Source organism: Apteryx mantelli, chromosome 1 (assembly GCF_036417845.1).
Source record: "Apteryx mantelli isolate bAptMan1 chromosome 1, bAptMan1.hap1, whole genome shotgun sequence".
Classification (NCBI taxonomy): domain Eukaryota; kingdom Metazoa; phylum Chordata; class Aves; order Apterygiformes; family Apterygidae; genus Apteryx; species Apteryx mantelli.
Window position 1 is genome coordinate 58,631,098 of NC_089978.1, and position 14,538 is coordinate 58,645,635.

At 36.7% G+C, this 14,538-nt stretch overlaps 1 protein-coding gene across 1 annotated transcript in view; it reads right to left on the bottom strand.

Annotated features, from left to right (window-relative positions):
* ABCC4 (ATP binding cassette subfamily C member 4 (PEL blood group)) overlaps nucleotides 1–14,538 on the bottom strand; it is a 152,095-nt gene that overhangs the window by 66,413 nt on the left and 71,144 nt on the right. The gene's annotated exons all lie outside the window — the stretch shown is intronic.

Sequence of the window (14,538 nt, forward strand, 5' to 3'; positions counted from 1 at the left end):
GCACTGGCAACAAAAGACCCCCCCCCCCCCCCCCCCAGGAGCTCATTAAACTGAAAGAAGTTAACTTTTAAGTTTCCACAGATTGTGCTGGAGACTAAATTCAGAGATAAGAGCATTAACTACCGCAACTTTTGTAGCAACCATCATTCTATTTTTCTGTTCATGATTGTCTTGGAATTATGAGTCTTGTTGCATAATACTGATTTTTTTTAAAGGGAACTTTTGTTCCAGGCCAAGCAATATGCAAGACATATCATCCCTTCTTCAGTTGTGGGACATAGCTCCAAAGATAGAGATTCTGGTGCTGAACAGCTTGTTCCACAATACTCTTGTGCCAAAAGCAGTTACTTAGGCAGGTAACAATAGGATCCATCCTATTTTTAGGCATTGAAGACAAAGAGCAAGTGTATACAGCAACACAAGATTCAGCAAAAAATCTTTCATCTGTTTCTACTGGAAGTGTCAGCTGGGAATGTACCCTTTCATTTATTTCATGTTGGAATAGATAAATCAGAAGAAACTCCAAGGAAATTTTTTAAGGTTTCTTCTTCCTGTGATTCCCTTACATGGAGACTGACCTTGAAAGTGTTTTCTGGCATATAGAGTATATGTGCTTAGACTTAAGTTTAACTGCTTAGACTTCTAATATCTCTTAAGATTATATTCCAGGATATTTTCGAATGAACCATGAAGGCTTCACTGGCAAAACAAAAAAATCATTCCAAGAGGTTAAATACTTACTTCTGACAGGACTTCCCTTAGTGGCCTGTCTAGGAGGGGCAGATTAGGGAAACAACATGGTATAAAGGATTGGACTCAGGATATTAGCATTCTATTCCCATCTTTGCCACTTGTCTCCAGAGTGACCTCATTTTATGTTACAGAGTGAAGGGGACAGAAAGGGGAGGAAACAGTGCTGAGCTCCTTTGTGAAATGCTGTGAGAACCCCTGATGACACGTTTTACACAAGGGCAGAGAGGATTATTCCTGTAGCATCCTCAGCTTAATTCAGTCTTAAAATCTTCCTCTGCCTTTTAACCCAAAATGGGTTGTATTTGTAATAGTTGCAGCAGACAGACAGAAGCAGCCATTCCTCAAGGGCCATCCAACACAGCGCTGCATCAGCAAAGCAAGGTCATTCAGACTGGTTGCTTTCCACACCAGCAGCACCATTCAGGTCAATACTAGCACTGCCAGGAATCAAGCAATGCCTTCACAGTTTCCATGATTCCACAAGTGGAAAAGCACATCCAAACTTGTTGCTGCAAAAGCATTATGCTTACTCTCATTTTGTATGGTAAGGACAAGGCCTTAAGGGCTAGAGGAGAGAAACCATTACAAAATGCTAACTCTCAAAAGCAATTTAACTCTTTCGCAGTTTCAGTCCCAACAGTATCTTGGAGTTCAGTTCACACCCTCACCCCACTGAGATTTCTGTTGAAGAATCACCAGTTAAAGCTGTTCAAGGAAGAATTTTGCAGGTTTTTTGTTTGTTTGTTTGTTTCTTTGTTTTTTTAGAATTTGTTTGGAGGCTGTGACTATCTCCAATCATTTCCTGAAAAAGTTTCAGTGTTGCAACAACGAGAGTTTTAGGTAGCAAGCATGATACAGATCTGTCTTGGCTCTTTCAGTGATAATAAGCCAACACATATAAATGAGAACTGCATAATTCTTGCATTCATCCTGAATGCCAAGAGCGATTGTGTCAGAATAGTCTGCTTTACAGTAACATCTCTTCTGGCTAAAGTTTTTAGGAAAATAGACACAAACGAAAACCTAGCTCACTTGAACCAGCCTCAGTATTCCTTTGGTCTTACTCTCTCTTCCATATATCCACAAACAACCAATTACTCAAGCTCCCACGGGTAATCAAGCTGCTAATTAAATACCAAAACTGTATTTTTGGCAATTGCCTTAAGAAATTGTTAAGTATAACAGTGCTTCTACAGGCTGCTTTTTTGACAGAGCTGTGAGCTGCCACTAGGAAAGTGGAAATTAATCTGACATTATCAATAAAACATGAAAACATCTTTTAATCTGCCTAATCCTCATTCAAACATAAATACACTAATTCCGTAAAATGACATGGACTAAAACACGAGTGTGTGAAAGAAATGGTATATGAAGATGACAAAACTTGAAAACAGTGGAACCTTTTACAGGCCACCTGATATAATTAAAAGTGATGTAAACAAGGGGGAGATGAACCAGCTAATTCCCAAATATTCAGGTCTCTGTTAGCAGAATTTCATTGTTTTGGAATTTTCAAGTTACTGAAAAAAACTCGATTACAGCCTATTTAGGGTTTGCCTAAGTACTTCAGGAAAATAACACCTGAAATAATTTAGCTTAGAAAAATAACTTACTTTTTGCTAAGAGGTTCATATCTCCCTCTCATAAGGCTACTCAGTTATTCTAGTGACCGTTACTGCTTTCCTACTCCTAAAAGCAAGCAACAAAGCCACAAGCCTTGGTCTTACTTTTGTTGATGCTGATTTTCAATGATATTATTCTACTGACTGTATAAGAGAAGACCCAAGCCTGGAGATTTATTTCAGATCCTGTTCATACAAATACAGCTGAAATGGCACTTTATCCAGCATATTCAAAGCAGAAAAAAAGCTATGACAACCCATCAAAGCAAGCAAGTTCCATCACCATATACCAATCAGAGAGAGCAAAACACCTCCAAACTAAAGCACTACACTCTGGAACTGTCAGAAGATGCCTCATAGCCATTATGATATTGCATACGTAGTGATTGCTAAATTTTCAAGGCTGTCTAGAATAAATGAGGTCTATTTCGCAAGGTATGAAGAAACAGAACTGTTTCTACTTACTGGAAGCACAATAAATCAGTGGCTTGCTTATGCATTATTAACCATGCAAAAGAAAAAATTCCAGTTGTGAAAGTTAAAGTAGTCATTTTGAGTCATGATTCAAAATGTTTGCCGTTATGACTACAGTTTCTACCAGAATTTGCAAATCTAACTTTTTGGAGCCCATTCTTCAGACTAAAAGAACTGTTGCACCTGCTATTCAAGCAGGGCAGGACCTGCATTAACTCACATCAAAAAATATATTATTTTTCTCTCTAAAACTTATAGACTATCTACATCACCTCCATGCAGTACTTAATACTTCCAAAAACCCGAATTCCTTAAATGACCAGTGAGCATTTCTGCTAAGGTATGTGCCAAGAGATGAAAATTCTTAGATCTGGCCCAGTGTTTTCAGTTCATAAAATTTTCAAGTTCCCTTACTGCTTGCACCCTTTACTTATCCCAATGAGCTTCAGTCTGGGCTTCAAAAGCAAGAAGAAAACACTAAATCTAAAATGTGTAAGGTGAGTGAAATTTCATGAAAACGCTAACAAGGAGTCTTTTAAGAAATCAAGAGTTAAGTATGCTGATGTTATTACAGTGTCTGCTGCTTCAGTCCTTCTCTAGCTTCCATGTACTGTGCAGCATCAGTAGCAAGCTGCAACAGGGAATGTGCTCTCTTCAACAATTCCATGTTTGTTTTTACATCAAATAACTTAATCAGAACACACACTGTTGTTAGATTTCTTCCGAGGTAATTAAATAACTATACAATGCCAACTAATCACAGTTAAATAAGGGTCTGTCACCAAAGTGCTATGTACACATTTGAGACTATTTAATGGTCAAACACTTGGCAGTATTGAAGTTAAACAATGATTCATTAAACCTCCTCCACTATACAATAGTTAGGCTAAACTTGAAATGAAAGAATCAAAACTCTTTTGTTCTGCATGAAAAAGACATCAAACCTCAGTATGTGATATTCTTTTCTTACTAACTCTGTAAACTGCTTTAACTGCATGAATCAGAATGTGTTCAGGTGCTATATACCCACTTTGCTTCTGCAGGTGCCTACTGATACTCGGGAATAGATGTTCAAACCTATCATCCAAATAATGAAAACACTTGACAGTGTACCACACCTATTTAAAATGTTTATACATACCTCATGATGAAAGAAATATCATCCAAACTGAATCAACATTTATGATGTAAACACCAGAAAAAAGATTTTTTTTTAAACAAGAAACTAGGATCGTCCACAGGAACAGCCAAATGCCACCAACAGCATTCAATATTGTGCAACCTAAATTCCAAATATCAAGGATGCTATAGAGCGGTGAAACATTATTTTTAAATATATTTGGTGTTTCTATTTTACTTTGTTAGCCAGTGTATTCACTGAAATACTTCTGTGCAACAGAATAAAGTGGATGGCCTGATTTTAATGCTTTGCAAAGAGTTTACAAAGCCCTATACCCACTCGCTTCATCATACACTTCAGAAATACTTTGTTGCTACTTTGCTGGGTCACTGGTCCACTGACTCAATTCTTTCTAAAGGAAGAAAGTTGTAGAGAAAGACCCTCTAGGGACAGAAAGTTTCTGCCACTGGGGGGTGGGAGTGGGGGTAGTCTGCGCACACGCGCACACAGGTGCGCACTCTTAAAACTCCTTTTCCTCAGATATCAGCTTAATACTCATCCCAGGGAATTTTAAATGTATCACTCTAATTCAATATACATTTTACAAATAAATATTGCTTTGGTTGGTAATCTAAACAACTTCATGGCAACAGGCCTGAATGTCAATTTTCATGTGCAAGTACACTGCATTTACCAGGTGGGGAAAAAAAATTCAAAATTTCTCTATCTATTCCACAACAGGGAAGGAAGCAGCATTCCCCTATTGCCCAGTCTTGATGAAGAAGTAATAAATTTAACAGTCTCCCACTCCTCACCCCAAGCTCATAGAAACCTGCCTGAAAGCAACTTGTACTGTTAGGAATGGATTAAAAAAAATAAGGTACTTAATCAGATATGAATAACTGAACACAAATAATCTTAACTGGGATTGTGCATTTGCTCAAAGTCAGTCACGCCACAGAAACACTCTTTGATTCAAGACAACTTTAGTTTAGAGGGATTGATGTCAGAGCGCTGACAGCACGCACTTCACACCCACCTACTTTACACTCAGGGAGAAGGAGAAAGTCCTCCCTGTGGATCATACTCTGCTGACAACACTTTTCAGAGCACCATTTGAAAAAGGGATGCAGAGTGCAGGTGAAAGCATGGTGACATTAGTGTATTACTGTTGTTTTCCACTCTGGAAAGATGCATTACGAGGTGCCATGCATAAGTTTTTGACAACACAAGCTATATGGAAAGGCAGTCACTTTCCCTAAAGAGAGAAATAATGTGCTTTAACAGTCCAGATTACAAATTATAAAACCAAAGTCATTTTAAATGTACACACGGTAGCCAAATAATGTTCATAACTATACACATGGTAATAAAATAATACACAAAGATAGGAATAAAAGAAGTGACTGCATAGAACTGGATATGTTTAAATGTATATCAATTTAACTACACTAAATATGTTTTCCATTCTGTCAGTGGCATAAACCCATAGCTCCTCACATATCTTGCTGTTAAGCTGTGGCATTCAAAGACTTATAGGTCTTCACTCATGCTCACTTTACATACATACACCAAAAAAAGGAAAAAAAAAATCCTGTAACTATAAGCAGGCTTTCATTTTATCAAAGCAGTGACAAAAGTGGATTGTCCATATCAAATGCTGGCAGGAAACAGACATTACATCAACCTCATAAAATACAACTAGGAAATCAACAAAATAATTAAAGATGGATTACTGACTCTGAAAGGAATTGTAAGTTTGTGAAATATTTCTTTAGAAAGAAATCTGGAAATGCATCTCCTGCATAGCTGTCAATTACTGATCTACTCTGCCTTTTCTTCCATATTTCTACAAAGAAATGTCAATAGGTCTGTTATCTTCTTTTTAATATACGTTTAGCACCACATGTCCACATAAACTGCCATATACAGCATTACTGTCTTCCCTACAGGCATCCTACAAATATAAATAAGAAATCCTACCCCATTTTTTCTTTAGCAGCCTGAAACGGACAGGAATATTATCACTTTCTTGGACATTTGCAAATGGCCCAGTGGTGCTAGGCCAAAATATGCTGAGATCATAATATCCTTTTATCTAGACTGCCAGCATGTAATAAATTCAGGTGGGATGCTTTCTATCCAAATTAATTTACTACTTGAAAAGGACTTCTTACACTAAGCTGTCAAAAAAGGAAAACAAAGTTAGGAAACTGTAAGCAAATGTGTACACTGTTAGTGCTTGATCTTATTTTTAAGTGTAGGATTTAAAGAAAAAGAAAGATGGTAACAATGATGAGAAGAATGAAAAATAGGCTTTGTAATTGAATTTCTATTTGTATTCATTTACCACCCTACTAAAATATATATAAACTATATATACACCACAGAGAGAGAGAGAGAGAGCGCGCGCAAGAGAGAGAGAGAGCGCGCGCAAGAGAGAGAGAGAGCGCGCGCAAGAGAGAGAGAGAGCATATATATATATACACACACACACAGACGTATGAACTGTATGCTTTTCCTGATGATAGAGATGTCTAAATTACCTGGTACAAATATATTGATTCTGACTGTGCAGTTGTTTCTACAGCTTTCCAGTTTACTAGAACTACACTTTGTTTTAATGACCTGCTGATTAGAATCACCCTGCTCACAGAAAATCAACACAAGGTCAATGCCCCATGCAAGTCCCACTTACCCTAAACCGTGCGTCTTTTTTCTCTGGCTGTGGCCAGAAAAGCGCACGTATTAACATCGGTTATCACCAGCCAGTCTATCTCCCCAGGTAAGATTCAATGAAGAAAATGTACGTAAATTCCCCACTAAAAAACAACGCACACAAAGAAAATCAGCTTTCTTACTATCTTAAATTGCTTTCCTGGGAAGAGTCAAAATACTGACTGTTGCAATCACCTTTCATATTATATAAAAACTCATTACCAATTAACCATGTTAACTACAAGTTCAGCTGTACTGGAATTCTCAATACAGAATTTAGCTTAGTAGCTGTATCAATACTCAGTAATGAAATGGTATCTCCTATAAAAGCAAGTTATTTCTGGTAAAATACATTCATTAGCAACTTACAAATTATGGATCATTGTAATATTGCCTCCTACGCCAATAACTAACATTCACAGGGTTTATTTATTTATTTATTTTTGGTTTAGTTTATTGTGAAAAAGGTATCATTCACAACATCAAACTTCTGGCTATATATCAAAGTTTTATACCCTGGTCTAAGTACAAAACTACCTCTTTGCTTTATAATTAGAAAGACAATGGCACTATGCATCTAGCATAGTACGCATTGCCTTTTTTTCCCCTGCCAAGAGTAATATTAACTCTTACCTCTGTAATACAGTGAAGAAAGTTACTAGAAAACAGACAAAGAAAATCCAGCAACTCCATGAGTTAAACTGGGGATATTTTTTGCTCCTTTTCTAATTCGTTTTTGTACACTAGAGTTATTTTAAGTTATCACGAGTTAAATTAATAAAAATCTACATTTAAGAGTAGTGAAGCCTATCAAAAACTAAAAATAAACCACCAATTCTAATGTATTGCCAAAAAATAGCACTACTTAATTTTTGCTGCATATTATAAGGAATAAGATTAATATTAAGGCTCATAGTCCAACTGAACCAATAGAATAAGTAAATTATTTGTAATGGCAAACAGCAAGAGATGACACTGGCTTCATTCTCCCTCTTGAAGGAAAAATATGAATGGCAACCACTCACAATTTATCAATTGGCCTTTTAAAAGAAGTCATGTTTTATGTTATCTACAGGGTTTCACTGTTGATTTACATCACCTTCCTCTTCCATTTCAGATACCAAAATTATCTGCTTTAACTCTTCACCATGATACAAAGCATCACTGTAATAGAAACCAGGAATAGTACATATGAAAGGTAGACCTATGTTGGCTTTTTATTAGCAAGGTTATAAAATTAACTTTTTGCTAAACTAGTGATCCACAAAGACATTCCTGTCTGAAAGAGCATTTGTATACTCCAGTTCTCCTTTCTTCTATAAATCCAATTTGGATTGAAAGTATGTCCTGTTTCTTTTTTTCCCCCCTTTTTTTTCTGTCCTTACAATGATTTAAACTAAACATGACCAACCACAATAGACTGAAAAATCTGAAGATTATTCTATTTCTCTAATTCATACATGAGAGAAGAAAAATAGCTTTTAGAGCTACTTTCAGATTTTGGGAATATACATCTATTACAAGGATTAAAACAAAAAGAAAGAAGAACAAAAAGAAGGAAGAATATGTTCTCTTTTTGGTAAGGATTTTCCATCAACAAAAAGCAGTTTTGCTGTGCTATTTATCCAAGACTGGATTCAGAATAAGCTTTGAATCCTATTTTGTATTTCCCAAAAACATCAGGAAAATATCTCACAAAGCTCAGGCAAATCCGTTCATATTTGTTGCTTTTCTGACTGTCCCATCTTCTAAGATAGTTACCTGAATGAGAATTTAAATTTGCTTCCTTTTAAAAAGTTTTCCTTTCTTTCTTTCCTTTTTTAAAGGCACTGGAGTTAGAAGGGCTAAATCATCATTCCAGTCTGAGATGACAATAACCAATTAGAACAGCACTGAAGATAAAGCTTTTGCTCCTGAAATCTTGTTTTGAAGTTGCTCTCTGGGTGATAGTTATCATCAGGAAAATAAGTATTACCCCACACTTTACCAATCATATATAATCAGATCCCCTCCCTCATATTGAGAAGAATGATTGTAACATCCTCCATCTATTTTCTCTCTTTCTTGAAGAGAATTCTATACAGACTGCACCATCTGAAAGCTCAAATAAGACTTCTGGCCTCTATCTAGTCCATCCATTTTGAGGATAAAGTCTTTGGACAGCTCAAATAGCAGAGGCATTTCATGTTTTCATATGATTCATATGAACCCGCCTGGACGCGATCCTGTACAATGTGCTCTAGGTGACCCTGCTTGAGCAAGGAGGTTGGACTAGATGATCTCCTGAGATCCCTTCCAACCTCAACTATTCTGTGATCCTGTGATTTTCTAAAGCCTCATCTTCTATTTGCCATGTTACATTGGCTCAGTTTCTTTTTCTTCTTTCTTCTTCCGGAAAATGTGCATTGTTTCGTAAGGAAAGTTATCTCTAAATTTTATTCATTAAACACCCATTTAATGATTCCTGAGATACTTCTCCTTTTCAGCAACTCATACCATAGAAGAGCCACTGCAACGCCAGTTTTGACTATCCAGAATTCACAACAGATTACATCAGATAATTTTCAATGGCTTTTTTCCCTGTTTCAGGTGAAATCTCATTATTATTGAGTTCAAGAGAAGTTCTGCTAGAACTACCAGAAAATTAGAATTGTGTTTATTTTAGTTTGCTGTGCAAATAATTAAAGCATTTGCTTTGAAAGTCTGCTGTGTGTTAAACAACACTTTTTTTAAAGCAATATTTTGCTTCAACTTAGGACATTTTAAACCACATCTTAAGAGCAAAACCACAGAAAATTTGGGAATAACTAGATTCACAACTTAGGTTCCATTCACAAAACCACAAAGGAAAAAGATAGTGGGAAATCTGTCATCCTTTCTATAACGTATAGCCTAGCCCAGGGGTCAGGACACTTATAGGAGAGGTGAAGGCTGGAATGTGTTGTTTTCTCCAGTGACAGAGCAGGCACTGAGTCTAAGTCACCTACCTCTCGTGAGAGTGTGGTAATTGCTATACTACAGGCAATTCTGTGGTAGGCCTCTTACAGTCTCTCCTGTTGAAGCTGTTCTCCCTTTGTATGAATCAGTAAATAAGTATGGCACCAGAAGAAGGCAAATGAGTGTTTGCCTGAAGGCTACGGCAACCAGCATGGGAGAGGCTACAGCTGGATTCAAATCCCCCCCCCCTTTTTTTTTTGCCTGGTTTGGGGCATGGACTGGATCCTGCCCTGCGGAATGGGCTGTAGGGTATAAGGAGGAAGGACTTCACCTCTTCTTCAGTTCTGCGATTGGCACCAAATTCCACTTTGCAAATCTCACCTGAGAAACAACCAAAAAATCTTTTGTCTCAAAAAAGCTGACGGCACCCACATCCCAAGCATTTTCTTCAAGCAAGAAGTGCTATCCAAAGGAATCTAGATAGAGTCTGACAATGCATTTCTTTGTGCCATCAGCTACTAGGGAAAAAAAAAAAATCACTATAGTATAAACTTTACAGCCTAAACTATAATTAACAACAAACACTGAAATGGAAATGTGGGGTATAATATACATTCAAATGAGAAAAAAAAACAAAATATGACCTATTCCCTACTGTATATTAGATTCATTATGTTAAAAGAAGAATTTTAATAAATTAAACACTAAGCATTGTGCAAAGTTATATTGCATTGTATATGCCTGTACTGCACCCCCTCTACTGGGCAACTATTAGACAGCTTCATCTCAAAAACAAAAAAGAAAATCATACTAGGAACAAGTAGCTGCAAAAGATGACTATACTAAAACACCAGTAGTGTATACATAAAAAACAAAGAACTTTTAATGTTCACATAAAAGTATAACCTAATTGCATCCTCCTAGATTTTTGGATAGCTGAATGCTAGAAGCTTTTACCCATGTACATTAAATTATTTAAAATACATATGTTTACATATAAATCACTTAAAATTGAGGAAAAATCTCATATGGCCCTGTATTTTTTCATGCCTTTTATATAATAATAAGCAAATCCAGAATGGTAAACAGAAATCATGTTAACAGAAACATTTCTTCACTTTTCTATAAACAAATTTCACACGCATCAAGGAGGAAAAAAAATTAGTATATACTGACTTCACTGAACAGTCATTCAAGCAAAAGTGAACATGATTTACAATCTATTTTGTCTTTGTTCAACTGAAAGACCTCAATGAGAAACACTGATCTACAGCTGTCCAGCAGTATGAACTCCTAAATAAACAGGCAAAAATAGAAAAGTGCAGTCCGTAACAATGGACTCCTGAGAATGATATCAGCGGTTATTTGCATGACAGAAACACCCAGAAGAGGATTAATGTTATCTAAGGTGGGAGTTGAAGCCTCATGATGATGCATGCTGGACTATCACCTAGCCAGTGGCAGGCCCTGCCCTGAAGAGTTTGTCATGTCAGTTAAGAGAAACCATCACAATTGACGGTAAAAGGAACAATGAGGAAAGGGAAGATGCAGCAGTAAGCTGGAACATAAAGTTGCAAGACAAGATGTATCTCTCTCTCTTTTTTTTTTTTTTAAATATGGGAAGACAAAGGGGTCAGAGAATTAATGAGTTTCTCCACCCTTATGTTAAACTATTGTCAGTTGATAGTTGTACTGTGGTTACAGTAATATTGGCGTATCTTGAGAGATGGTTTTAAGATGAAGAAGATCCAGTTGGGCATGAACTTTACTGCACAGAGAGCAGGAAGTTACAAAGATGTAAGCATGAGAGACAAGCAGGCAAAATGACGATGGGAGGCAGAAGAAACACAGGAGTCTGCCAAGAGCTCCAGCTAACAGGAGCAGAAAAAGTAAAAGCTTTGCATAGGAAGAGGGCTAAGGCTCAAATGAAGCCACACTCCTTTCTGCACCTCCTGGTAGACTCCTACAAAATACACTGAGGCCATAAAATCAAGAAAGAGGCTTCTCTCCATCTCGCCCAGGAGAGGAACTGCAAGGCAGAACTGTCAAAAGACTAGCTGGTAGTAACAGTCACAGAAGTTGCCAAATCCGAGATGTTCGGATATTCAGACAGCTTTGTACATATTGACCTGAATTTTTGCCCTGTGCAGATTGGCTGCTTGCACGTACCTTCTCCATCACCCTACTTCACTGCATATCTATTCCCCTTTTCTCACCTCCGTCTTCCTTCAATATTTCTTCCTCTACTCTGCTTCACAGTGGAATGATACAAATTCCGGGACACAAATCAACATGCTTAACTAACAAAAGAGAATATCATCACAAGCACAATCAAGGTGTGAAGCCTGACAAGGTGAGATACAGACTAGGAAGTGTGGAAGAATAAAGTATATTGAGCTAGTGGAGAGGGAACACTTGGTCAAAGCAATGGATCAGAAAAATAACTTAAGCAGCAGCTTATTAGGTTGACTTACTAGGTGGGACAAAGCAGATGACGAGAAGGCTGAACAGAAGGTGGCTGCAACACTTAACAAAAGAAGAGTGCCTGAATTAATATTTTGGAACTGTAGAGAGACAAAAGGATCTAGACAGCAGAACTACAATACTATGCATGAGCTGTAAAAGCAACAGAAAGTGTGTTTTGCACTGAAAAACATGGAAAATGCTTACAGCAAAGGAGAGATCAGAGAGTGAAATAGTCCCCAGTTTAAAACAGTGGAAGCCACAATGCCATTGTCACTTAAAACGGAGATTGCATCATGCATTTGGAATATACGACATCACCATAAGTCATTTAATAGATAGAAACTACTCGCAAAGTTATATTTAGACATAAAAGGCAAGACGATCTATTGAGAGAGACACCTTTAGAGAACAGATCCTCTTAGTAATCTCTTGCTTTGCACTGCTCTTACAGGAGCATATTTCTCTCCACTAACTATAGAAGAACTGCAGGGGCAATAGCCTCTTGTGCCTAAAGTTAGACTTTCGTGTATACTCTGCTTAGCTTGATTTCATTCACACATGATCTTATGTCAATTAAGACTTCAGGCAGAGAAATTCTTGGTCAAGTTTTCTTTCTTCCTTCAAAACAAACATTTCTGTCTTAAGTCTTAAATAACTGAAAAGTGAACTGATATTTGCCCATTTTGTCTCTCTGTCATCCATTTTCACAGCATTGTCCTGTTTTATTATCAGTTTATCTGTTCAACTATATCAGATGCATTGGGATGAAAAGAAGTTCCATGATTGCAAAGAACTGGACAGCTAGAGGAACAACACGAAGATGATGAAAAAACCCCTGTCTGTTTTCAGATGTCTAAATCTAATGTATAAAACACTATAAAATCCTCTAATGGAACTAAACAGCAAATTGTATTTTGGGTAAGTATTATAAATTTTGCAAATAATCACTGTCGTAGTCTGGTCCTAGTCATGTTTAGAAAGGCTGTTATAAAACAACTGCTTTATTATTCTGCATTAAAAAGTATTAAAAAAAATCTCTGATAAAGAAAAATTAAAATGGAAAAATACACATACAATAATGAAATTAAATGACAGAAGAAAATCTTGTGCTTCTTCTTGCCTCTGCATATAATAGCACGACCGGGGAACTTGATCCTGGATTAGTTTGTGAGTACATTGTTAAAATATAAGAAACAAAAGTGTAGCTTCTAGAGGAAGTGTCAATAATCCAACCACCATTTCAGAATATTAATCAGTAACAAGTTAGTATTGTAGATATTTAATTATAATATTTACAGAAAAAATGTTGGGTCTGAGAGATTTGAAAATGTATCTTAATTTTAGAATGCAAATGAAAAGCATCCAATAAACTTTTTCATCACAGATGAATCATATTTACAACACCTCAACTTTCTGAATGTCTATTTTGTCCTTGACTGACTCCAGAGATGAACTCTTTAAACAGCAATTCACCTTCCAAATATGAACATTTCATTTCTAAAGTTCTCAGTGGACAACTATACAGTGGTCATGCGTTCAGGAAGAGGATACCAAGAAGTTGAAGTGTTTGGATCATTCTAAAGACTTTTAGGACTTTCTGGATGACTGGGTCTTTTTTTCCAAAGAAGGGAAGACTGGAATGTGACTTGACATGAAGGTTTTGTACACTTTCATAATCAAGTATTTTTCTGCAAAACTGTAGTATCACAATTAGTATAGAAAATTCTGGACTTATGAAACAAAAGTCTCTAGTACAGCACACAGTCCATACAGTCAGGCTTATTCCACCCTATAGAAGGCTTCTTACTTCAGTGGGGTACCACCCATACACCTGCAGAAGTCTGTCTACATGGACCACCTGGCAGGATAAGGATGAATGAAGCGAAGCCATCATAAGTTTTCCCAAAGCAGAAATCCAAATGAATATTAGGAACAAAACTTCAGATACATTGTAAATAATTTCACTGGAGTGCTACTGCTTGCATGGGTCACATTCTTTCCTCAGCACACACAGACACCCCAAGGACCATTATGTTCAGAAAAGAGATCCTGGAAGAACTGAAAGGTTCTGACATCAGAGAATTTAAACTAGATTTGAATCCTATTGAGGAGATATGACTCATCTCCGAGGTTTAAATTAGATTATCAACGAAGTGAAGCATCACAGTAAATCTATAATAAAAGATGAATGCCTAGAGGAAAATAATTTTTGCCCCTAGTGGCAGATGCTTGAACTTTAAAGGATCTGAGACTAAGCTCTTTGTCTAAGCTTTCCTGAAAGAAAACAATTGAAATAATTTCTTTAGCTGATCCAACTTTGCTCCATATGCCACATGGAAACAATATCTAAACCCTGTAAAAGAAAGTATATCGTCACTTCTAAACCAATTGAGGATCAAACAATTTACAGAAACCAAGACTTATTTTGCTGACAATTAAGTTCTATCA